Genomic DNA, 27,495 nt, shown 5'->3' on the forward strand with positions numbered 1-27,495 from the left:
GATTGTGAATCATAAAAAATAAAATTAATAACTAACCACAGAATCAGCAACAGTATAATGACAAGAAACAACTACCCTCTAGCTTTTAAAAATTTCTTGTAGAATAAGAAGTACATTCAAGGTCAAATAAAAGTTGTCTCCTTTCTTCCTCATTTTTTATCATTTTAAGTTACCTTTCCTAAATATGTTATTTTAACTTTTACCTTCTCTAAAGAGAGAACTTTATTTATACTTTTCAAGGGTCGGTTGACTTTAATTAGTGTCCCCTGAGAATCATCTTGGTTAAGAGAAGATATAATCTCCCCAAGGAGTCAGCAAATGGTGATATTTTATTCCTGAAAGAATTCTACCAACATTAATCGAGTTTGTTGACTACTAGCTATTTCCTGTATGGCTAGTCATCCACATTAACAACAAAACTACCCAGTATATCTTCTAGCCTAACATGTCTGGAATAACAGTCTTCAGCTAGTGTAAACAAAGCAAGGTGAGTTCACATTTCATGTCAGGATCAAGAATTATGTATGAAAAATGCCCATTAATCTTATCAATTTATTGATAGAAAATATTAGTTTCATTCCTAATAAGCATTAAAAATTGAACAAAACAGGAAAAAATAATACAAAAGTTAACTAACCATAAGCCATTATCTCAGATGTTATTGCACTCATGATGCCAAATAAGATTTCTTTTCTTCTTGATGCATTTTGCATTTTGCACATAAACCACAATTTTTTTTTTCAGTAGTAGTGCTATTCTTTGTTAAAATCACATCCATATAATTTACATCACAATTAATAGGAAATCAGTCTTTTTTTTTTGTGGTTTCCTTATAAGTGCTCTGCCTAAGAATTCCCATTCTGGTATATTGAAGGCCATTATTCCACCCACTCATACTCTTGGATTACAGCATTTTCCCAAACATTTTCCATACTGGGGTTCTTTATTTGTGACTCACGTCCTGTCATCATCTTTCTGCTCTGAGGTGTTAATGCAGCTAAGTTCATGAGACTGGCCCAAACTTTGCATTTGGCTTATAAGCAAATTTAAAGATTACCTATACACCAAGGGCAAATGCTACAGATCTGTAGAGTCTTCCTTTACACAAGCCCCCACATTATTCCAGAGGTTTAGGAACCTCCAGAGCAATCTGAGGATATTGAGTAAGGAGTCGTTGAGAACTCAGGGTGGATCCCAAATTAGAAAAAATGATGGAGGAAAATTAATTTCAGGTCTTCATCTAGAATCCTCAGGGATTTTCAGGTTAGGTCAACATTTTCCATGTCCCATTCCTCTGTTCCAATGTGCCTTTTCAGAAATCAACTGAACTGATGACCTGGGGGAGGAGGGTTTTGAGCCTATGAATCACAGAGACCCCAGAGTAATAGCACTTCTCAGTTGGTGCCCAGGCCTTCCTCTGCTTTCAGTTACATTTGAGACTTTAATCTTTAAATTTGTTGTCCTTGGAAGATATCAATGCTCTACCAGCATTTTTCATCAAGGGCACCACTGACATTTGGGACAAAACCATTTTTTTTTTCTGGTCAGTGGGACTCCCCCTTCCCCTGTGGGGCATTTATTATTCACATTCCCTAGTCTTCAAGACCATTCAACAGGATGCCCAACCCATGTCATGGCACTCCAGTCCAGCTCAACCCATGTACATCTTCTTCCTTTCTTAAAATGCTTCTATAACACTAAGAAACATGCCTTGCTCTTAGATTGTATACATTGTTAAGCAAAACACCTTACATAGCTGATACTGAATTAACAGTCATTGAGTTCAAAGGTCAAGGATGAGTGCTCACTTTGTTCGGCAGCACATATACCAAAAAATTAAGGGTGAGAATGAAGTTCATGTTTGCTGATATTATCATAAAGAATGAAGGTGAAACCTTTCAGAGAGACCTTCACCTGAGTGATGGTAAAATCCCAGGGGCCATAGACCAAGTATGATTCTTGTTATGGTAGAATTCAAAACCTTTTCTCTCCTCTCCTTGGGGGGCTCTCTGTATTTCATCACTCAGCTCCTTTCCTGGAGTAGATAGTCATGCCCAGATCCTGACTCGTGACATGTACTACACAGACTTAGGTTGATTCCCCAAAGTCCACATTTGGAAATGTTGGTTTAGAGAAAGCCTACTAAGATGGTAGTCAACAAGAGTGAAGAGTTTTTTAGCCTTTTCCACATAAGGCACTACTTACCTGACTTTCCCTATTTATTTTATACTCTAGTCTCTGCTAGAAAATCGTCTGTCCTTAACCCCTAGATATGTAACTCCAGGTAAATACCTTCGAATATTCATTCAGCAGAGCTCCTGGGCTGGGCACCTATTGTGATATGTCGGTTACCCCAAGCCAGCAAAATGCCACAGGGACTTCTTAGAGGAAAAGAGTTAGATTTAACGGGCAAAGAATACATTGACACCACCTGACATAATTTAGAATTTTAGCATTACGAAGGACAACAAAGTAGAATTTTCTGTTTAAACCATTTCTTGTTATTTTCTGTTCATTAGAAATTTAAGACCATTTTCTTTCTAATTAACTTTCAACAGCAGGGTCTTAAGAGCAACTTGATTCTTATTTAAAAATGACCACTCCCTCAAAAATATTTTCTTCCTTGTTTTGAGACAGCGAGCTATCCTGCCAGTGTCTTTCCTTCTCCCGTCTTTGTCTGGCCCAGTTGCCCAACCTCTGAGCAGGGACCTTCTATAGCTCTTTTCTAATAAACACTGGCAGTATTGTCAGCCTAGAAAACACAAAAGTAGTTCTTTCTTATTTTTTCTTCCTCAGTCTGAGACTCACCTCCAAGGAGAATTTGCTCCCACTCTCTCACTTTCTTTTTCTTCATTCCTCCTACCTTCCTAAGTAGGACAATTTAATTTGTCAAAAGTAACCACCGTGATTTTGAAAGTTCAGCTCCTATTTGGACTGGAGTTACGAAGCCGGAATTCATAATCACGGGGAGCTGTCACTCTGCCGGTCTGCATGTGCATTAACTATTAATGGAGAAATATTTAAAACCCACTTGCAAAGGAAAAGCTCCATTTTTTTCATTTCTACAGATCAAAGGTGGCATTATTCTTGGGCTCAGGGAAGCTCAAGACATCTCCTCCCCATCCTGTGAATTTTATAGACTAAGTGACCTCGAAGCATCATCAAGATTGGAGAGGCTGGAGCTCAGGCTGCTGCTTGTTGCTGTCCTGCCCTCGGTGGCAGACACAGCTGACTTGGGAGTGCTGTGAGGCTGTGCCCGGTCAGGGGCTCCTTCCCTTGCCACAGAGCACTGCCCATTCTCTGCCACCTACGAAGCCCAGATAACAGAGCCCTTAGTGAGCCTGGATTAGTATGGGCTTCCAGAGTCCAAGGGTTAATTTCAAGGGCCACATTCAAAAGTTGCATTCTGGCAATTATTGTTATACTTGAATAAGAGCTCACGAAAGCACCGCATTTATAGATTTGTTCCTTGAGAGGATGGCTTAGCTGCTCCTCATAAACAAGGTATTAGCTTATATGATTTCTAAGGGACTAAAATAATGCTTACAGCTGAAAGATTATGTAACATTAGTACCCATTTTAACTAAGGTCTTTATACTTTCAAGGAATTCACACAGGAGATTTTATATTTCATCTTGAGGGCTAGTTACTCTCATATAGTTCTGTTTTTATGGGAAAAATGCAAGTGTCCTCTATATTTCTGTTGGTATAAGTATTAAACAAATATGTCCGCTGTGCAAATGGAAAAAGACTGCCCATTTTGCATAATCCAGTGCTCACTAAGCAGACTGATTAGATTTTTTAACTCTGCTCTGGATTTGAGGTTGCTTATAAGAATTCACAGGAAACCCTTAAAAATATTTTTAACACATAAATATAAATCAGAACTGGGGAAAATAAACATAGACTAATCTCTTTCAGTGAGAAGAGTTAATATATAGGCATATAGACTGTATGGTCCTATGCACTTACTAAAGATACTAAAATTTCACATTGGGTTTCCTGGTAGTAAAAGCAAAGAGGGAAATGTGCTTAATTGCAAAATTTACATTTTCCCTGAGGGGGAAAAAAATTACACTTCCTTTGAAGAAATTAAGTTTATTTTGATACTTAGATATGAAAACACTTTCTGTCAGGAATTTTTTTTTTAATGTAAGGGATTAGAATGGCATGGTAGTGAAATGTTTAACTACTAATATTTCTTATAAGTAAGTTTCTAAACATAATACTTTTACTTTTTTTAAAGATTTTATTTATTTATTTGACAGAAATCACAAGTAGGCAGAGAGGCAGGGAGAAGGGGGGGTGGGGAGCAGACTCCCTGCTGAGCAGAGAGCCAGATGCGGGGCTTGATCCCAGGACTCTGGGATCATGACCTGAGCAGAAGGCAGAGGCTTAACCCACTGAGCCACCCAGGCACCCCTAAACATAATACTTTTAACAAGTGAATTGTTTTTCTCTAACTCTGTTGCCAGATAACATTTACAGACTTTGAACACAGCTCTCAACCACAGGTGGTTCCTTTCAATGATAGTTTGGCCAGGTGAGATTAATAAGAGAAGACATCAATATTACATACTTGAAAAGAAGAAGGTAGGGGCTCCTGGGTGGCTCAGTGGGTTAAGCCTCTGCCTTCGGCTCAGGTCATGAACTCAGCGTCCTGGGATGGAGCCCCACATCAGGCTCTCTGTTCAGTGGGCAGCCTGCTTCTCCCTCTCTCTCTGCCTGCCTCTCTGCTTACTTGTGATTTCTCTCTCTGTCAAATAAATAAATAAATCCTTAAAATAAAAAAAAAAAAAAAAAGAAAAGAAGAGGGTACTAGGAAAGTGAGGGAGAACTATAACCTTGAAGAGAAAGAAAAACAGTTGAAATTACTTAATATACAACTAACCAAACAAAAATGAGTAATCTAAAACAAAACAAAAAGAGTAAACTAAGATCATGGGTGAATGAACAAATAAGAAAATTCTAAAAAAAAAAAAAAAAAATTCAAACAAATAAAAAGAGAACTAAACACTGAAAGAAGAATTGTTTTAGGGGAAAAAAAGATAAGAGAAAGAGATACATTTTAAAGGAGAAAATTGTCACTTTTAGAGAATTCGGGTGTGTATTAAAAGATAAGCATTACAACTTTTTAAAAGAAATGAGTATGGAGTAGGATTAGAAATTCTGGGGAATATAAAGCACAGTGTAAAAAGAAAAATGGGGCATGATTGACTTTATTTTATAACAATTGATGCCAAAATGATGTTGTTATGGCTATGAACCATCACAGAAAACAGATTAATCCTGCTACCCCTGTATTCTATAAATTCACAAATATCAACCCTCTGCAACAGTTCACTTTTGTTTTGTTCTGTACCAGATTGATCAAAATAATTTCAACTATAGTCCAATACCTTTATGACTGAACCTAAGCGCCTAAAAATGTAATACTAGGGTGGTTCATAGTCCAGGTTGTAGTAGCTGGGCTTAAAATAGAAGAAAATCCATTACCTTTTTGAAAAAAGAATTTTTTTTTTGAAAAAAGAATTTTTACATGTTGGTGTACAGAACAGAAGTATGTGTCAAAAAATTATATGCTGGGGGTGCCTGGGTGGTTCAGTCGGTTAAGCATTTGACTTGTTTTCGGCTCAAGTCATGATCTCAGGGTCCCGGGTTTGAGCCCCTTATCTGGCCCCACACTCAGCAAAGTCTACTTGAGATTTCCCTCCTACTCTCTCCCCTCCCACCACTGGTTTTTTTCTCTGTTTCTCTCTCTTAAATAAATAAATAAATCTTTTAAGAAAATTAAATTCTGTTAATTAGGTCTTAGGTCGGAATTTTAGTACCAAAATGAAGCAAATTACTAGTTATTGAAGCAGTCAAGGTAAAAATGTACCAGATATATCAGACACAGGAACCTAAAGATAATTTTTTACCTCTTTCTCAGTAGATTAATTGTAGAGCTTAATTGTATGTTAGATTAAAACTCCATTAAGATAAGAAGAATATGCTTAAAACCATTATAATATTTCAAATAACATTATCTAGTCATTTTAAAAGTGATCAGAATAGGAAAATCGAGGCTGCCTCCACTGCTCTTTAGAAAGGAATTTGTTGTTCCGTGTTTATTAAAGCTACAAAGTCCTAGATAACTGTCATCTTAATGTGAGCTTTGGTGAATCTGGGTTTGCTATGAAGATAACTGTAGATCTTTTTCTTTTCTTTCTTGAGAGAGGACAAAACTCATCCTGAAAATGCTTAGAAGAAAAAGTAGACGGATGTGCTTTCTGAACAATATAGGAAATGCTGTTTTTGCTGGCGCTTATAATTCCTATTTGAATCACTTTTTTAAGAGGGGAAAAAGAAAAAAAAAAAGAAGGATGTTAAGAGAATAGTATGCCAAGAAATAGTTGGCTCTGTATGCAGAGGGGCAAGGAAGGGAAGGGCCGCCAGCAGTTTTTGTCTCTGGTGGGTGAGCTACTGTCCGGAAGGTGCGTTGGCTCTCGGGGCTGCCTCTGCTGTATTGTGCGGCTCCCTCTCTGCCTGGCCTGGCCTGCTCTGGCCTAGAGTGGATCAAACAAGCCGTGGGGAAAGTTCCCCTCATTTGCATCACTTCTAGACAGCCCTGTCGTACTCTTTGCTGACAGGAAATCACTGTCTTTGTCACCTTTTCTCAGGGCCCTCCTTTTGGCAGAGATGGGCCATGTGACCACGCTTAATCACAACAACGGGGCTGGCTCAGGACTCAATGACATGTTTTCCTCAGCACTTCAATAAATGGGGTAGAGGAGTCAGGAGGAAATGACTACATTAATTTTAAAGTGAAAAGATAATTAACACTTGAAGGACTAATGCTACAACCTATGGAATTATTATTCAAATTGAAGTTAATTTATCAAAAACTCGTGAAAACTATCTCCCCTAATGCAACTGTTTTAAAAAATAAACCTTGAATAGTAAGAGTGGGGCGTGTTGGAGGGAGAGTGGGAAGAAGGCGGGGAGAGAGGCGCTGTGGATGGAGAGGGAGAGAGCAAAGGGGGGAGAGAAAGAGGGAAATCATAGCAGGCATAAGCTGTGTTTGAAAAAGCAACTTAAATGGGCTAAAACTTCAACATTTGGGCCTGAAGGCTGGAGCATGTAAAACGCTTACTTAGATGATATGAATAGGACACTGGCAAACAAAAGCAGCAGTGTGCTCCTAGAAAACTGTGCTTAAAGGAGTTTCCTTGGCAACAGAAATGCAGTTCCAAAAGTAGACAGAACTTTCCTCAGAAAACATACTATTAATAACAACCTTCCGGAACAACTTGGAACAATTTGACGACTTGGCAGTAATAATGCCAAGTGTTCTGCAAATTAATCTAACACATAACAGTTATGTTTCCCTTGCCCGTAATTCTGCTGGACCCCACCAAGAACTCCTTGCTTTTCGGTGGCCCAAATGCAAAAAATATTTCTAAATGTTGTCATGGAAAAAAGAAACCCCAAAGAAATGCTAGTGGTCAGCAGTGGCCAGAGATTGTGTTCAGCCTTTTGGAACCCACAAGAGAATTTAATGAGATGAGTTTATTCCAATTAAAGCCACTACATTTAGGATCTCATCCCAACAAAGATGCTTCCATGAACAAAACTTGTTCAAGGGTTAACAGCCTGAGAGTTGCTGCGATGTGAAGATGTGCCGCATCTTGAGGCCACTGGTTATATAAATGTAACACTTCACTAAATACGTGCTGGGTGTGATTTTGAAAAGCATCATCATTTCTTGTCAGCCCAGAGAATAAACTAATCTTGGGTCTACTTGGCCAATGGGAATCATTTGAATTCTCCTGAAGGCAATACGTTTGCCAGCCAAGAAAGGTGTAGTATTCCCCTCCTCTGACCTTTCTTGAATCCTTGGATCTAAAGGTTAAAAGTAATCAATATCTCATTGCGCGGCTTGGTTTCAGGGTAATAAGTAATAACCATCATGTTAAAATCCAAATGATTACAGATAGCACTTAAATGAGTTGACCTGTTTGGGAGCTTTTATTAATTGCAATCAGGATAATCATTAGAGTTTGCTATTAAATTTGGGATTAAATTGCAAAAATTTCAGCCTTTAACTTTTGAAAAAAACGACTTTTTGTTAATTAGATGTGAATGTGCAGTGTTTGCCTCCTGTGTTAAGCTGAGAGATTTGACTTTCACCCCACATGTTTGGAGATTTCTTTCTGGTTTTTATGACATGAATTAGAGGAACACTTAAGCTACTTATAAGAAAGAGTGCTTGTTAGATTCGCTGTCACCTTTGGCTGAAGATCTGCTCGATACGTGTGTTAGGTTTCAGGTCAGTGAGTCCATGGAAATGTCCCTCACCTACTTTTTAGCATTGCCTGTTTTGAAATTACTTATCTTTAATGGTTATATTCATATATGGGCTGATGTGCTTTGTAGCTAGAAAAAAAACAAAACAACCTAGGATGTGTGATTAAACCTCACATGGTATAATTGAGAGTTATTTATTTTGTTGGAAAAAAAAAGGAATACCAAAGTTTAAAGATGAAAACCAAGCATTATCATTGACAAAAGGGCCTTATTATAAAAAGGATAAATGTTAGGTTTAATGTTCCATGTAATTACATCAGGAAGGCACTGGTTGTCATAACTGTAACTGCCTGTATTGGGAAGGCATTGGTTATCCTAACTAGATCATCACTACAACACGAAATCATGTAACTTACAACATAAGTTATATCATAACATTATCAAGTGTGTAAGATATATGGTTGAATCCAAATATTTTGTCCTTATGATTACTTTAGCTTTTACAATTTATTAGGATTTCATGCATCTATTCCTGAAACAGGAAGTTAGGGCTAGAAGGGTACCTAGATAGCATTTTGGTTATTTCAAAAAATGTCCTGGTGGTCTTTTTGGCAGCACATATATTAAAATTAGAATGATAGAAGATTAGCGTGCCCACCCTCTCCTGCCAATGATGACATGCAAATTTGTGATGCATTCTATATTTAAAAAAGAAAAGAAAAAGAAAAAAATGAAGTCCTGGTACCTGTTCAGAATAGTCTGGAAACCCTGGGCGGGAAAAGCTCAATCATAGTCCTTTTTCAGATAAATCCTTTAACCTCCTGTTTTCTTGTCCTTATCTCTCTACCATGCCTAACTTTAGAAAGAGGTAGATTTGTGGTTGTCCAGGGGACATCACTTTTGGAGTATTAGAAATTCCCCAACCCAGCTATTCCCATTACTAAATGTACATACGGCCTTAAATCCCATCCTTAAAATTAATTTCTTTGAGATAAAAAGAATGCATTCTACTGGATGCAGATATTCTCAAGGGGCAGGAGAATAATACTGGCTCAAGTGCCAATGTTAACATTTCATTTAAACGGAAGGGCACTTCGTTAAATGGAAGGGAAGATGGAATCAGTAGAGAGAAGAAATCTAGAAAAGGGACCAAGGACAGTTGTTATTTCACCATTTGATAAAAAGGGAATTGTGTGTGTGTGTGTGGGGGGGGTTATGAGATAGGAGTAGGATGGAAGGGAAAAAAACCCTAAATTGGTCAAATCTTACTATTTGACTGTTTTTATGCTATACACATGAGCTTATTTAATGCTCTCAGAATGGATTATTCCCCCCGTTTTATGGATATGAGCAAAAACAGAGAGCTTAATTGACTAGCTTAAAAGAACCAGTTTCTCAGGTTAGGCTAGGGCTTGCTGAGATTCTGAACAACCTCCAAATCTCAAAGGTTTAAAGTTACAAAGATTTATTTCTCACACATACTACTCATGTATCACAGGTTGGCTATATGGGCTCTGCTTGGCACTGTTCTTACTTCGGGACTCAGACTAATGAACTAAATATTCTCTCAATGTGACAAAGGGAAAAGAGAGTTCTGGAGGGTCTCCCTCTTGACATTAAGCCTTCAGCCTGGAAGGGAAACATGTTTCTTCCTCTCAGAATCATTGACGACAATTAATCACACGGCCCCACCTAATTCCAAAGTTGATAGGGAAATGCATCCCTACTATGTGCCTGAAAGGCAGAAAACTAGAAATAGTTGTTGAGCTGTTTCAGTAGCTACCACAAGAAATAAGTAAGTAAGTCAGAGTTTGAACCCAATCTGGTTGCCTTTAATGCCCACAATCTTTCACGCACTATTTGTCTGCTCATTATTGCCTTATATCTTCTTCTTTACTGTAGGCAAAATTCTTGCAAGTGCATTTTCCTCCCTCTGCATGAGCTTCTGGTGCCAGAGAGAAGGAAGTTCCTATATATTAAATAGCACATCAGCAGAGAAAACATGATAGACTTGGGTTTGCTCCTTAGCCAATCATCAGGCTCTTCTGTGAAAACCCTCAAACTTTCTTAAGCACCTCAGCACCCTAGAACAATGTTGCCGTGTGGAACAGGGACCTCCCTATATTTTGTTAGATTCAGGAAAGCTAAGGCTGAAAATATTTATGTTTGTGGGGGTACACTAAAGGCAGCATTGCCCTAGGAAGATTCAACCTCATGGATCCTGTTATTGCCAAAGGGAGTCACTGAGGAAGTGTCCCCATGGAGAGATACTCTAGAGGAATATCATTTGCAAAAAAAAAAAACATTTTCCAGTCTTGTCAAGGAGGCAATTTCAGTTCTCAGAAACAAGGGCATTCCCAAGCATATTTTTTAATAATGTTGGCATTTGCGAAGCTCATACATTCTTAAACTAGGCACTTCTGCGACACTCTGTTCCTAATGAGGCACACTGGGGTAAGCTATGAGGGAAGCAGTGGTCTTCCTGCTGAACTTTCATTCATTTACATAAGACACAAAACATAAACACATACACACTACACACACATGTGCGTGCGTGTGCGCACGTACACACACACACACACACACACACGCCCATTTTCTCTTGCTAAAGCCAGGAAAGAGTCAAGCAGGCTAATGCTTCTGGGGTTGATTCTAATTTTTCTTCCAAACTTCTTTAGACCACAGAGCCTTTCTCCAGAAGGACATCTATACACCATGTAACTCCTCTGAACTTACTATTTCAGCTGCTTTCCTAAGTAATTGATTCTATATGCTCATTGATAATGACTTAAAGAAAATTTGTGATTCGTGATATTTCCCTTGTCATCTTATTGTATCCATTGAAAACTAGGAAGTTCGTGGAAAGGGTATATGCACGAACTTTGTGGAAGTTCGTGGAAAGGGTAACATGTACACACATTTATGTGTATTGACACATATATACATGTATACAAAGTATTAACTCATCTAGTTAAAAATATCATTCATAAGGATTGAATTTGGGTGAAACCAGATTCCTTGGACCAAATATGCTGGAAGTCCCGAGACATTTAAATCACGCATATGTAAATATATACACAGACTTCTTCATATATATGCTAAACTTCAGTTTGGAGCTCATTTCTATGTTATAAGTCTTGACATATTCAATTTTGCTACCTTCATTATAATAGTTTTACCCTGTCAGTATTCACAGGGGCCTCCCTAACAGAGCCTTCCTTGAGAATAATTTAGCCATGAGTACTTTGTTATAATTAAATGCATACTTTTTAATAGTGATGATAGGTTTGGACTTTGTGGACCAAATGTGAGAATGAATGATTTTAATTTTTGTTAGACTCCACACTCCAGGAGGGCAAGGTTCGTGTCTGCATCATTTATTGCCATATCTCCACTGCCTAGTGTCGTACCTGGCACATAATAGAAATGCAATAAATACATATTGAGAAACACTTTTCAAATAGATTTAATTAATAAGCTTTTAATTAAATCCTACTGATTGATACTATGCTATCAATTCATTATTTTTGCAAGAAAACAACCCTATTTTCATGCAGCGGTCATTCAGTCTGAAACCTCATGGCTTCTTTTTATAGTATATAAAAACAAAACCATCAGTCTCTCTCCTTTAAAAACTGTACTGCTGAGTGAAGTTCTTAATACTCAGGGTACTCAGATTTGGCCAGGTTGGTGTCTGAGAGAAAAAGAGGGGGAAAAAAAGAGGGAGGGAGGGAGGAAGGGAAGCATCATGATGCCCATGTCTGAGACAAAGGGTACAAAAATATACAACTAACCACCATAATTCTGTGGCTAGTCTTCAACCTATCAAACTGTATTATTTGGTCATGCCTTCTTGATTATGTAGACAATATAATTACTTAAACATATAATAACTTGTACCATAAGAATGTAAAACTAAAAATAGAACAATAGATGCAGGTGAACGTGGACAGTCATTAGACATGGTAGGAATATCAGCACATTTTTTTTTCCTGTACCATAGTTAATGTGACAGATTATTGACATATTTGTTGTAGAAAATTGGGTTTGACTTCAGAGGAGTAGGTATGTCTAAAGAAGTAGTCATGAGGAAGGTGAGAAAAACAATAAGAAGTAACCCACGTCCATCGTGATGAGGGTGGATAGATGGAGTCTAAAAAAGACAGACTCCTCTTTCCAAAGCTACAGCTGGCTAATTCAAATATGCAACTTAAAAAAATTAAGGTTGACCACTGTAAGGTCAGGAGAAAGTTAAAATGTAATTTTGAAACTGTCTCCCACTCTTTCATTGAAATAAAGTTTCACACTGTTCACAGTTTTAAAAAATTATCTTCTCATATAGTCATTTAAATTTTTAACTTAGCCATTAATTGTGAGCTTCAGTGATTTTATGCAATTAAGAAAAATCTAAAAGATGTACCATTTAAAATTAGAATTTGATAAAGATTTGTGATGAATTCACCTCTTGCCCCTATTTTTTGTCCTTGACATCCATTTGGGTTTACTGTCTTCCCATTGAACTTTGTCCTTCCTCCTCAGCTTTCCTCAACTGGGACATGTTGAGATTTGAAAATATGTGTGAAGAATGTTCCTCTGTGTGATCTTTCTCTCTTCTTCCTCAGTCTCTTCTGCCTGCTGATGCTAAAGAGCCATTCTGTAAATCACTGGATTTCTTACAAGCCATGAACAAAAATTGTGTTCATTAAAACTTAAGTATAAATGAATCTCTAGGGTTGAGCTAATTGAATTCTTCTTCTGCAACATGGGAATATAGCAAAATAACTCAAAGTTGGCTAGCATTTTATAATCCATGTTTTGATGATAGTTTAAGAGGCTCCGTCCGTCCAAGTTTGGGTTAGAAAAAGAGATGAAGTATGGAAACACTGTCAGAAGCCTTTTCTGTTTACACAAAGATCCAGGGATACCATGAGTAATGCCAGAAATCTCATGTGACAGCCAGCTCTTGTGGGATTTTTTGAGCTCACCCAGTTCAGGAAATAGTTCCAGAAAGCTGATTGGAGTTCAAAGATTTTTTTAAAAAAATTAACTGAAGTGAATAATTGTGTTCTCTGTCCATTGTCCAGCACTGCTGCTGGGACCTGTGCTCTGCTCTCCCCGGGGCTAGGTAATATCGGGCACTCAATAAATACTTTCTGATTTAAATCGCCTGCTTAATGAGTGTTTTCTCCGGAATCTCCCAAAGTGAATCTCTTAGAGGTTTTGTACAGTTATTTATTTCCATGGGAAGTGAGAAATTTACCTGGAGTTTCAGGACTGCGAGTGACCTCATAAGGACCTTCATTTCATTTCCTCTCTTTCAAGGATTGTTTTTTATCCATTCCAGATAGGAAAGAATTTGTCCTCCATTAAAGATCTTTCCAGAGGGAATTCCACAGCCTCCCATTAAAATGTTTAACAACTCTCCCTGCCCTGAAAGTCTTCTTATATCTAGTGTAAATCCCTTCTGTTGTTAGGTTTAATTGTCAAATCGGCCAGAATCCATGCTCGGTAATTAAACCTCTTCTTTCCGTTTTCTGTATAGTCACATTTCTCAAGCTCTTGCAGGTTTCTTTTCAAATTAAAAAATCTTTTAAAAGTCCTTTCTGTTGGTTTTGTCTATATTCTATCTAACTGAAACCACTTCTATCCTCTTTTGTAGGAGAAAATATGCTAATATTGAGGTAGTGATGGTAGGTCCATATATTTGAGTGGCTTTACCAAGCTCCATGGATTTCTCCATCAGGTTTTTCAACTCTCTCTTATTAACAGTTAATAAAATAGTTCATGGATGGTTTGGAAGAGGAATATTGCCTGTCTGGGATAGTATGACATATTGTATACCTTAAAAAAAAAAAAAAAAGTTCGAGAAGGAAAAGAAAATGATATAAAATGGGCTAAAAAATCTTCCCGTTTAGGGGACAGAGCTGCTTCTTCTCCCAGTGGATGCGTAATATATTATTTATGTAAGAGTGAGCATCATGTTTTTGGCTCACATTCCATTTGGAGCATATACAGTATGACAGTTTCCTTGGCTTATTGTTGTATATATGGCTATCTATTTTTAATACATTGCTTTTGTCTTTTTTCATGCTTGCTTACATCTGTTGTTATGAAAACTGACATAAAGTTTTTAAACATAAAAGAAGTGATGGAGAAAGAGATGGTAGGAGACAAACAACATTTCAAAAGAATGCAAGATGGAGAAACAGGAGCAAAGTCTCCATGGAGAGAACCAGAAGCAGCCTCTGCAGGATAAATGGCAGGGAGGGTCAGAGCAGATTTCTGTAGTCACAGAGAAAAAATGGTCATGAGGCTCTAGAAAGCATTTCTATGTTAGAAGGAGTGTAGATTGTTTTCCATCAAATTGTTTAAACTTTTTAAGCTGCAGTTTTAAAATCTGTGAAGTGGGGAAAACCCCCGTTTTGAAAGGTTGCCAGGATTCCATGAGTAATGTATATAAGGGGTTCAGCCTTCTGCTTGGTAAGTAGCTCAATATATAATACAGACTCGGGGGTTAACAAACTACAGCTGGAAGGTCGAATCCAACCCATGGCCTGTTTTTTTTTTTTTTTAAATAAAGTTTTATTGGAACATAGGCAGGCACATTCATTTATGTATTGTTTGTGGCTGTTTTTATACTTCCATAACAGAACTGAGTAATTTTGACAGTGACCAAATGGCCAGTGTGCCTAAACTATCTGACTGTAGAAAAGTTCACCATTCCCTTGTATATAAATAACTATTATGACAACTCTTTAGTAATATACATTATTCTAAAGACTTGAATGATTTCCCAGTTCAATTTTCTGTCTGCATCACAATAATACCTGTTGATTACCACTCTTTTACCCAAGGTTCTAATTTTCCTCTTATAAGAACCCAAAGTCTGCCCGTTTTCCTTGTTCTTCAATGTAGCATTAAATGGTTAATTGGTTCATTTCACCACCAGGTGGCCTCCTCTGCTCTATTGTGCTTGTGGGACCCAAAGGAAAGCAGAAAATGGATCTAATGCACTTCTTTCAACTTTGGCTGTGATTCTGCTCTTATTAGCACTTCTCCGGTGGCTTTGCTGTTCTGAAATGACTCTCTATTTTATGTTTGGTCTTGATACATAAATTCACACTGATTTAGAAAATGAGTTCTAAATCGGAGATAGAAACAGTTAAAACAGTAAAAACAAAATAAAAATATTTAAACGCGGACTCAAACCTACATCATAGTGGTTTTTAAAAAAAGGAGTTTGGGTATCATGTAAGAGGTTTACCATAACTCAGTATTTTTCTCAGCTGTGTCCTGACTAATCTTGAAGCTTCGACAGGAAAAACAAAGGCCATGCCCCTCAGGGATCCCTATGTTAATTTCTCTTGAAGAGCATGGGTGAACTTCAGATCAGTACCCCAGTTTCTTTATGTTTTTTTTTTTTTTTATCCTCTAGATTCTCCTTTTGAATTTTCTTTTATCTTATTTGTGAGCTTTGCTAAAGACCAGTGCCATGTGAGGAAGATTAGAAAGCTGTGTGATAAAGTGCTGGAGAAGGAGGCTGGATTCTCCTTGGGCAATGACTCTTATCCTCTCAGATTTTGTTTTCTTCATCTATAAAGCGGAGGATGGACTGGGTGGTTTAGAGGTCCGTTCCAACTTCAATATTCTCTCACTGGTGAGAAATCAAAGATAATTCCAGTTAGTAGTTGATTTGTCTAGGAACCATCTGGCAAAAGCCAGAACTATAGAAACTTGATTTCAAAGGCTATGGAAACAAACTCATGGGTAAATATAATTTTGTGGAAAAGTACGATAAAAAGCATATAGTTTCTAAATGCTACATTATTTTTAGTTCATTTCAGGTAGTAGTAGTAGTAGTAAATGCAAATTTTATGAGCCGTTTTAGACCCTTTCCCTTCCTTTTTACTTTTATTCAGTAGTAGATTCTGAACGGTGTCTTGCTAAATCTGTCACGGAAATTTAGCTTTCTCTTTGACGTCTTATTTTCTACACATTTTAATTTTCCTACCTTTTTCTTTGGGCAGAATGATCAAATCCTCCTCAAATTTTTTTGCAGCACAGAACAGATATATTCACTTTTATTTCCATTGAAAATGGGTCATTTTATATGGTACAAACAACCTGTTCTTACCTTCTGCTTGAGTTGCGATATGCACATCACTGGTTTGTATTTGAATTGTCACATTGGATGTCATAGCAAATACTGCTAAAGGCATTTAACTGTCTATGAGGAAAGGACCAGAATCGTCCCTAGGGCATTTTGGTAAAGAACAGGCTCACGTTTGAATTCAGAGTTACCCTGGGAGACCTAGTGACAGGCAATCTCTCTAATTCCATATTCCCTACTGGGGCTACTTCTCTGGAGAGCTATCTGGTTAAAGGCAGATTCATACTTGCTTGAGGAAAAATTGATTACAAGTTTTTCCCATTTTGCAAACTACACTAATTAGTATCAAGCTCAACTAATAATTTATGAAATTTGCATTGCTTTCTGTTTGCCTAAGCACAAACATTTCCTACCATATATATTTTCAAATATATGTTCATATGTCTCATGTTCATGTCTAACACATATTCGGAATGAACTGTCTAATAATTTCACCTTTCCTTTAGAAGTCAGGAAAAGTGAGAAGAAATGAAGTTGTCTGGTATTAGGCAATAAACATCCGTTTGGGTTACTGTATGCTCTGAAAAACAAAATAAAAGGAAGGCTATCCTTTTCCTTTAGTAATTTATAACCCATTTGGAAAAGCAACCAAAAAACAAGAAATAATAACAAAGATATCAAATATGTGTGGTAGCAAAAAAAATAAATGCTTGTCTTCTTTGGATGTCTTCATAAGAAGAAATGATATTTGAACTGAACCTCACTGAATTTAAGTAAGTGGAATGAAGATACGAAGATAGGTATGTTGCAGAGGAGTACAACATAGTGTGGAGGGAACCCTCAGATCTAGGATTTAGTTTGATAAATGACTAGGACTTTATCCAAATCAGGAAGATACATTGGGGAAGAGGAGCAAATCAGCAGCACCTTCTAATAGCTTTCATCCATGCGTTCAATGAAAGTCAGCAAAAGGCAAGATTGTTTTCCATTGAACATTGAGTCCTAGATTCAATGTTTTATGTAGTAAAGGGAAATTATATACATAAATATACAAACTAATGGCATAAAAGAGATGAGAAAAGTTAGGCCAAACGTCATATTTTCTTAGCACGCATGATTTGGATCAAGTTTGAACAAACACTTGTACCTAGTGCTTATTACGTACCAGGAGTTGTTCTAGGATCTTTGCATGTATTAGTGCATTCAATCCTCACAGTAACCTTGTGAAAGTGGTATTAATATTATCCCCCGATGAGCAACTAAGGCACAGGGAAGGGCAAAGCGAGTAAGCAATGCAAACGAAGCTTAAAAATAGGCAAACTGATTCCAGGCTTATATTTCATTTTCATTTATTTATTTATTTTTGCCAAACTCCTTGAATCTCATTGATTAACAAATTAAAATGCATGGCATGGGTCCTTTTCTGTCACCATGTTTTTAGGACCTAGTGATCAAATTGATATGTGTGTGTAGGCTTTGAGAAGTAGTGTTACTAGGTAATACCAGCATGTTCCCTCCTCCCTTCATTAAGTGGGGAGAGAAATAGTAACACTTTGTTGGTATATTTTCTAAAAGACAAAGACTGTGTATACATAGCCCATATATATGCATTATATATAAATATTGTTTACCTTTTCAGGGGCTTCTCTCCATTGTGACCTATTTTATTCTCTAATAAAATCTCTAATGATATCTCTAATGTAGATAGTAGTTATAATCCCTTATTTCTAAGATGGTTAATGAAAAGGAATGGGAATTACGAGTCATATGTATTAACGTCATATGTTACAAGTCATATGTATTAAAATCTAAGACTTTGTTTTAAAATGGCACATCTTTCAGAGAGATCTGAAATTGCACACAAACAAGATCTGTTTATTTCTTTAAATGTCTGTGGTGGGTAAGTGGTGAGGATATCCATTGTCCCTGATTTACAGATGGGATGACCACAAAAATATGAAATAACTTCCCTCAACAGAGCAAGCCACCAATAGAGCAAAAGCAGAAGGAATAGCCACAGAGAAAACGGTGCCCATTGAGGGGGCTCCCTTCTGATGTGCTTAGAGAAAATCCTCCCAATCACAAGGTTTGTACCTATTTCGTCTTGAGAAGTTATCCAGTGTTATGGCTAAAAGCTGCACTGAATGGCCACATCCTGGTACTTCTGGGGTTTTTTGTTTCAATCTCCACTTACTGAATTTTTGCAGCTCTTACACTAATTTTTAAGTTGTCAGTATCATCTTCTTTCATCCAATCATTTCAGGGGACCCATTCACTGAAAACCTTCTCTCCAGCTGACATCTCCTTCCTCTTCTGCAACATTCTCTACTTTTAGGTAGTTTTTATGGTTTATTCTCTGTGGATTAGTTATTATTTCCCCTACCTGGTGAAACTTTTGTAATTTCCCCTATTTCCTTATTACTTTCTCTATATCAGTCTGTGTATTTATTTCATTTTGTCCTTTAAATCTTTACTCCTTCCTCTTTCTTACTTTTATCACTCTTGTGATTGGACAAACACACACACACACACACACACTCTCTCTCTCTCTCTCTCTCTCTCTCTCACTGTGTTTCTCTTTGATGGAGCTATTCTAATAAATGTTTTTGAATGTTTATGGAAGACTCCCTTACATAGCTGGAAAAATGCTCAAAAGCTCTTATCATAACCACTGTTTGCTCTTTATACTCTTAGTTTATGCTAATAAATTTTCACCTGTACCCTAGATCTTCTTTAAACTGTGAGCCATCATTCTTCTGAACAACAGGTGTGACTATCACTGAGAGCCTGTCTGCCCTTTTAGCCTCAACTTCATGCTACTAAAAATTTGTGGAGGTTTGGAGGATGAACTTAGATCAAAATTAATCTGGCCATAGAAGCTCCAAGGGTGGGGTTCTCAAGTGTTTTTTGACTACTCTGAAGTCTGTTTGAATGACATTCTTGGCCTTATTTATTTACCTTATACTCCTAAGGCCTACCAATTTTCTCAGAATTCTGGACTGATTTCTAAAGATGCTTTTTCAAGAATGACAGCATGACATAGCAAACTAAGCTGAAATTCCTCCTGAAAGTTCTGTTTCTGAGTTTTAGCGATGTCTTACTGACCTTGGGCAAGTCACTTAGCTTCTATGTATCAATTTCCAATCTGTAAGACAGAAGTGATATTACTGACTTTCCCCATGGGCTTGTCATAGGAGAACAAAAAAGAGAACAATCCATTGAAATGACAGTCAGACTTTCTGATGCTGGAACAATAAACAGTGCTTAAAGCCTGAAATCTCTAAAATTTATTTTCTGAAGCTTTCTCTCTAATAAATATAGACATGTACCCTCCAAGAAACCAAAAAAAAAAAAAAGAAAGAAAGAAAGAAAGAAAAAGGGGCTCGAACAGAAAGGTTTTAAAATCCATAGTATATTGCTGTTGGAATTGGAAATTGGACCCACCTCTTGCATCTGAGTTAAATATTATTGCTCTGAGAAAACACTGAATTCCTAAAAGGTGTCCTTAAATATTTAAAAGGTTTCTGTCACCTTCCTCTTTTCTTTGATACATTTCTATAGAAGCTTTTCTTGGGTTAACTATTCCAGGCTATGGGAAACAATTAACTTTATTCACCGTTTCTGTCTAAAAATTGAGAATAATATTTATGTGTTGGAGATTGTGATCAAATAGTTTTTCTCTGAACATATGAAGTTCAGAGATAAATGGAGGCAATCACATGCTACTCATTTCTGTGTACTATTAGTATATCTGACATATATTTCAACTGCTGATACAGGCTTACTTGGTCTTTTGTTTGGAAGAAATTCAAATGAATAAGTATTTTCCAACTTCCACAGCTAACCCATAATGCTAAGAGTTGCTATGGATAAAGGGTGAAGAACACACGATCCCTGACCATATACCCCCATTGTAGGAACTTATAATCTAATTCTGAAACTACATTCATCCTTATCTGAAGTGAAGGTACCAGAGTACCCTCAAAAAGTGGCCTAAGGCATCAAATATTTTATAATTCAGGGATTTGGGTGGTCACCAAGAAAAACTCCATGGCATTTTGGTTCTGTTAAGATTATGGATGTAAGAACCCTTTAAAAAGTCAGAAATACACTACAAAGGAAAAAGTCTTGATGTGAATATATAATGGTATCATGGCATTTCCTTTGTGTTTCGGTAGTGGACAACTCTGGAAATGCTTTGATCGGCTCTGTCTTAAAACCTAAGACATGGTGATTTCTAGATACCATGGTGAGTTTCTCAGTGCTGGTGTCCGTAGTCCCTGAAGAATGCCCACGTGCACTAAACTTGAAAAGATAGTTTTTGATAATGACATTATGGGGGGGAAGGGTAGTGCTTTCAGCCTTCACTTAGACCACTGATTCTGTAGATTTCCGAAGTCACCGTGTTCTGCAGCAATCTTTTTGATAAACTACAATGGCTGCAGCACTCTACCTCTCATTTTTCTTGTCATCCTCAAAGAGAAAGCAAGATACTCTCCTTGAAGAAACATTATCAACAGCATTAACATGAGAAATATATAGTCTCTTCCTTATGAAATTAATTTGGCATTATTTTTGAGGTGCGCAACATCTTGGCAACTGCTTTGGTTTAAAACTCTGTGATTTGGGAAAAGCACGTTTCAGAATGTTTAATTCAGCGATACAAAAGGCACTAATGAAATATGCATGTATGAATTTTATATCATATTAGTTCCCTCTTTCTTGAAATCTGAATAAAAGCCAAACATCTGGATTACGTTTGAAAAGCCTGAATTTCCAATTTTCAGAGAGATTCAATCTATTTTGACATTGCACACTTAGCCTTAACATTTACAGTGTGCTATTAACATTACTTGCAATTGAAAAAAAAAAAAAAGTCCAGATTTAAACAAACTTGGTGCCTCCTAATGCTAAAAATACATCTATATTTGAAATGGCTGCTGCTGCACAACTGTATATGTCCATGGTTTAGGCTTCATCAGCATTTCTATTATAAATACTTGCACTAAAGAAGCCTATAATTCAGCTATAGAGATATGGGGTAAGCTTTGATATATAAATTCTCCCATGGTTGTATATTAAAACAACAAACAGCAATTCATATAATGCTTAGTTTGAAAAAGTACTCATTGATTCAGTGTTTACTGAAGACCTGAAATATTCAAGGTACCCCATGACTGGCCAGAAATGGAATAGCCCTCATCCTTTGAGAGTTTATTCTTCAAATATAAGATAGATAATAAGATTTCTGTTTTTATACATATTTGGGCATATTTTGGCAGCAAGGCTAAAGGCAAGTGTATATATATGGTCATAATTTAGGGAAGTAAATAGGGATATCAATGCTTTATTTCATTTCATGATCAGAGTTTATCTAAGATACAGCTGATCAAGTTTTAAGGGGTAAAGTAAGAAGTTCCGTGTCTACACAAGAGATCAAGGAAAAGAGAAGAATGTGACACCGTCTTTGAAGTTTGCATAATAGTAAGTCTTCAGTGGACTTTAATGTACTACACTCAAATTTTTATGGGATTTCTTGTAGTATATTGTAGGCAAATCTCATTCTTCCTGTGACATGTGGAGAACAGCTAAAGTCAGGAATTTCCTTTTTCTCATCTTATTTTGCTTTATTTTTTAAAAAATCCAGCAGATTATAAAGTAGTGCCCAATGAAACAAAAATAGATGTGTTTCAAGGCATTTGTTTAGGTCAGAGGATGGAAAGCAGAAGAAATAATACTTTTAAATTGGCAACTTTTTAAAGGAGAAAACTGAGTTTCCATTACATTAATTGCTGCTCCTTGTGTCTTTTTTCCATCCTACATTACGTGCTCTAACAGATATTACATAATTGCATAACTATTCTTACTATGTGCTGACATGACATTACGACAGCCCTGATATGGTGCATCATAATGAAACCGTAATTAGAACAGTCATGATGTATTATGGCAATGATCCACATCGTCACTGAAGTGCATTGGAATGCACAGAAAACCCATTGAGATGTGCAGATTTTCAACATAATATAGCACAACCATGAAGTTTCATAGCATGGAGGAGAAATTGCCATTATGCCCACACTGCTGGCAGCAAGGGTTATAACACATTTCTTCAATCTGTTGGAGAAAGTTCTGTATTGATGGAAGAAAATTTTTGAGAGTGCCATTTGTGAAGTTTATATCCTTAAAACAAATCTACGGGATTGTTGAAATATTGACTTAACTGCATAAATTCTAGTGAAGTTTCCCATAAAATGTTTACCAAAAAAAGGACCCAAAATGTTTCATTTACTACTCAAGTTCAATGAAATGCTTTTCTATGGAAGTACAGATTGAAGATGATTTGAGGATTTTCATTTAACATTACCTTTTCTTCGGATTTTCCGTGTCCCATCTTGAGCTCTGATTGAATAGCTTTACGTTTTATGTGGTTGTATCTCTGCTCCCTTGCTGTTCTCCTAGGTTTCTTTACATGTGAATCTTATATGTGAGTCTTGTTCTAGTAAGTGTTGTCTTCTCCTTACCTTGGTGTGTTTTGGTCTTGACATCCCTCCTTTACACAGAGTAATATCATCATGATGGTTAATTTGGCAATGGGAGGACAGAGCTCAACTTTCTAAAATAGAGAGGAACTTTAGACTTTATTTTCTAGACCAGCCCTCATTCAGTGCCTCATTATGTCATAAAATCTATCAAGTACACTTCTGGTCTCTACCTGCATACCCATGGTAAGTGGGAACTCCCCATCGCCCAAGCTCCACTCCCACTTATTCTTCAACCTTTGATCCCATGCCTGACCTCTGAGACCAGATGAAAGAAATTAATATTCTTCTATTGAAAGCCCTCTAATTTTCCAAGTCTACTAACTTGTCCTTCCCTCTCTTCTCTCATCTTCAACTCTTACTTACCCTTGGCTGAATATCTTCAGCTTCTTCAACAGCTTGCTCCTCAGAGAAGCATTGACTATTCTTCCTTCTTTGAGTACTCTCCTTTGGACATTTTAGACATTGTCTAAGCCCTGCTTAGAAAATGAAACCCAACCAGATCCAGGACTACAGGTTTGAGCTTAGTAAGTCACCATCAAACTGATCTGTTGCTTTTCTTATTTATAACCCTATGTTTGTCTCAGTCCAGCCCCAGATCATACTTCCTTTTTTATATTTACCTTCCACTGTCTGTTGACTTACTTCTACTGTTTATGCAGTTTTTGTATTTTTGTTTTTTATTGGTGGGAGGTTATTATCTCAGGCTTGACTTGTCTTGCATTTCTTTGTCACTGTAACGATTGTAATGACAAATTTTCATCTTACTGCACAATCAAAATGGCATCGATAGGAATGAACTCCAGAGGCTGGGCCTGAGCAAGGAAGAGGTCGCTCAGGCCTGGCGCTCAGTTGTTTGACCCGATTCAATCTACTATGCTAGCATGTTGTGTTCCCTTTGGAGTACAGTATCATCATAAATAAACATTGTGAAGCAATTGCCTATGAATTGGATCCCACTCAGAGACACAGTTTGGCCTGTACAGTGTTAAGTTTTAATTCAATGTATAAAAATGAGGAGATTTCACATGAAAATATATATTTCTGTCTTCTCTTAAACATATATCCCTGTTCATACAGAAGCCATCTTGAAGCCATATTCTCAACATAGGAACAGTTGGCAGAGCTGGGTAGTGGTTGCCCCTTTTGGATGGAAGTTGGGTTTTCCTACCCTCCACAATCCACACTACTTCTTCCATTTTCCCCTTTCCTGGGATCAAATGTTAGTAATCCTCATATTTTTGCATTGTTTTTCTTTTAGTAGAGAAAATAGGTCTCTTTTTCCAAGACATTAGCAACAATTGGAGTATGAAAGAATATGACTTATCTGTGCTCAACTCACCTTCTTTCCACCAGCTGCCAGGCCGTAGGGTACTGGATCTAGCTAGTACTGAGTCAGAAGAACTGATTGTTAAATATTAAGGAATTTTGTTGGCAGTAGCAACCTTTGGTAGTTTGGAATCTGCCATGGTGGGAGTATTTATAACAGGGAAATCAGCAAACCTTACAAATCAGGGCTTTTTTTTTTTCTTTTTCTTTTCCACGCAGAGATCCAGTTTGCGAGTATACCACTACGTTGTGTGTGTTTGAATTCCTGCTCTCTGAACTAAATATTTATTATTCTTTATTGATCATTGAGATTAGTATAATCTGGCATTCCAATCAACATGCCATAAACATATTTTACTTCTGTGTATCATTAATAAAAATATCGAATAAAACCAGACCAAAAAAGAGCCCTGTGGTGTAACATACCCATGAAACCATCATCTTTACACAAGTTGTTCAACTGGTTCTCAGGAAAACTTGTACTTCTGTGCTACTAAATGATTGCATCCTTCTGCTCACTTTATGCTTATGAAAATCAAATATACCTGATCTAGGAATTCACATCCTTGCTGTAGGGATTTAAGTCATTAGATTTTGGGTGTCTGTTCTTAGCAATTTAATTATGTTTAAAATCTGGTTAGTAGTGTAGTAAATAACTGGTATTGCTACAAAATTGCATTGAGAAGGTAATAGGATTGAATTTCTACACAAGTTGACAGTCAATTAAAATTTCCATATATCCAATGAGTTAGCCAGTTCTTGGCCAAGGAGCTAGAACAAATGCCTCCCTCCTACGCTGATCACTTCAAAACAGGCAAAATTTATAATAAAGTCAAATCAAGACTCAATGCATCAACTAAAACATGAGCTTGGCTTATCAAATACAGATCAAAAGGAAGAGATGGACTAGAGAGCACCCACAGTATTTCTTCCCTAAATTCCTCTATTTTTTTATTGTCACTGGAGGAAAAATAACACATTAAAACCTCCTTACTGAATTACTGTCCTAAACCAATAGATCCATGGGGCTTGTTCAGCTAAAAACCACAACAGACTTTGTAATGCAGTGATGTAATCTTGGCTTTGTGTCATTTATATTCAACCTAAACAAAACAAAACAAAACAAAACAAAACAAAAAAAACCCCAATTTTCCTGAATAGACAGGCTGACAACAATATTGTTCGGTGTGGATTTTTATTTGGATTCTTTCCAAATGGTTCACATGCCTTCACAGTAACACATCATGCTTGCTTACGTTTTTTGCCTGAATTCCAAAGTTTGCCCCTTTTACTAGCTTTCTATTTTTCTTTTAAGGTCTCAGTTATGTTTGTAAAACTAACCAGCTCCACCACAAAATTAGGATGTATCTTGCAGAGTGCATTCATTTTACTTTTTGCATATTTTTCCCGAGGTCATGTCAAGGTTAGTTTGAATTCCATCCTACATTAAGACTTCTTTCACAGCTATTTAGCTCGGCAGCCTACTCCCCGCTGGGGTCTGCCCCTTGGGCACGTCAAAGCTTCAGACCTGACAAATCACACACAGATGAAGCTGTACAGTTTTTTAAACAGTTTCATCAGTAACTTTTTTTTCTTTTTCACTATCCTCCTTCATATTGAGATTTTTTTTCCCTCTAAGTTACCATTTAAGGAATTTTAAATTCTATTTGAAATACTTTGTTTTCCCTCAGATTTGCAAACCAGCAATATCATTTATTTTCTAGTAAATCATACTAATAGCCCTCCTAGTCACCAAGACTACAGACCAAAAGACCCACTCACTGTTTCTGACTAGTATAACTGTAATTCCATTGTTAAAAATCTATTTGTAGCAGGAAGCTTAGTGTTAGAAAGGTGGCTACATCTACCGGAATCAGGGAAAAAAAAAAAGTCAACCTTAAAAATGCATGGAGTTTATGACATATTATGGGTTGAGCCTGAAAATGTTTCTCAAATGGTTTGTAATATGCTCTTATCAGTATTTTAGCAAATTGTGAAACTAATGGTGCAACTCCATTTCCTGTTTAATTGATGAAGTTAAAATGCTTGGTTGCTAATGAGTGTATTAGCAAACAATGTCCCCTAGACAGGCTTAAGTAGATCAGGATTTTTTTTTAAAGCAGCTTACAGTCCTTATTTTTATATAACGAAAAAAATTGGCTGCCACAAAATTGCTAGATCAACTGAAGAAATGGTGTAATTATTGCCGTACAGTCATTTTGGCAATGTCACACGGCCAGATTATAGTTTTCTAGTTCTCACACTAGAAAATAGTTATTTTCTTTTACAAACCATAGGCTTTTCCTACATTTTCACTCAGGGCAAACAATACCTGAAGATCTTAACTGCAGACTAAGCAGAAAACTTAGAAGTGAGAAGAAAAAATATTTGAATGATTCTCCTCTCTTTGGTCCTTTTTTACAGTTAGCTCAGTATGAAAGTACCCAGCGAAGGGGTCCATAAAGGTTGCCTGGTTGAAACTAATTAAAGACAGGTCTAAATAGAAAAAGAAAAGAAAAGGGGATCAAAGGAATTACATTAGGTGTCAGGACTTGTTTGGGGACATTTTATTTAGGTTTTTGTAATTCTGTCCCAGGCAAAAGCTAAATTCTAAAAATGTCCATTTTTTTGCCATAATCCCACATTTGCGTTATTTTTGCAATAAGATATGTGTCAACAGGCAAGCATCTTGAAGAAATCATTTCGGCATTGGCGCATTAACACATTATGGTGAAAAGAGAGGCTTGTGCTTTTCACGCAGTGCATTTCAGTCTTCAATTAATGTGAAAGCACTACAATGCCTATGCAACTTCTCTTGCCTAGTGGTGCACCATTTATCATTGCAGTTTTACATTGACCTTGACACCCACTTCATTAGAATAAAGATTGTCTACCATTTAGGTTACATTGTTCCTCTGCACAGAGACCCCATGCAAATTTCTGTTCAGATAGAAGAGCTGCGAGGCTGTCAGAGGTCATCTGCATTAAATGATTGCTGCTATTTTCCAACTGCTTCTTTTCATTCTACTCAATTCAGGCTAGGAGGATCAATCAAGTCCTCTGCCTGAAACAGTGGGACTGCTGGGAATATAACTGTTTTGGGTAGTAGTGGATATGCCCTAAACAGTATTAAATATTTAATATAAACTCATTAAAGGCCATGCAAAGGCTTCAGAAAGATAGCAGATTTATAGGGAAATCTGAGGGGCTAGAGAACCTTTTAAA

General features: G+C 36.9%; 1 protein-coding gene across 2 annotated transcripts in view; it reads left to right on the forward strand.

Annotated features, from left to right (window-relative positions):
• Positions 1-27,495, forward strand: part of AKAP6 (A-kinase anchoring protein 6) — a 461,709-nt gene that overhangs the window by 345,621 nt on the left and 88,593 nt on the right. The gene's annotated exons all lie outside the window — the stretch shown is intronic.

Source organism: Mustela nigripes, chromosome 13, assembly GCF_022355385.1.
Source record: "Mustela nigripes isolate SB6536 chromosome 13, MUSNIG.SB6536, whole genome shotgun sequence".
Lineage (NCBI taxonomy): Eukaryota > Metazoa > Chordata > Mammalia > Carnivora > Mustelidae > Mustela > Mustela nigripes.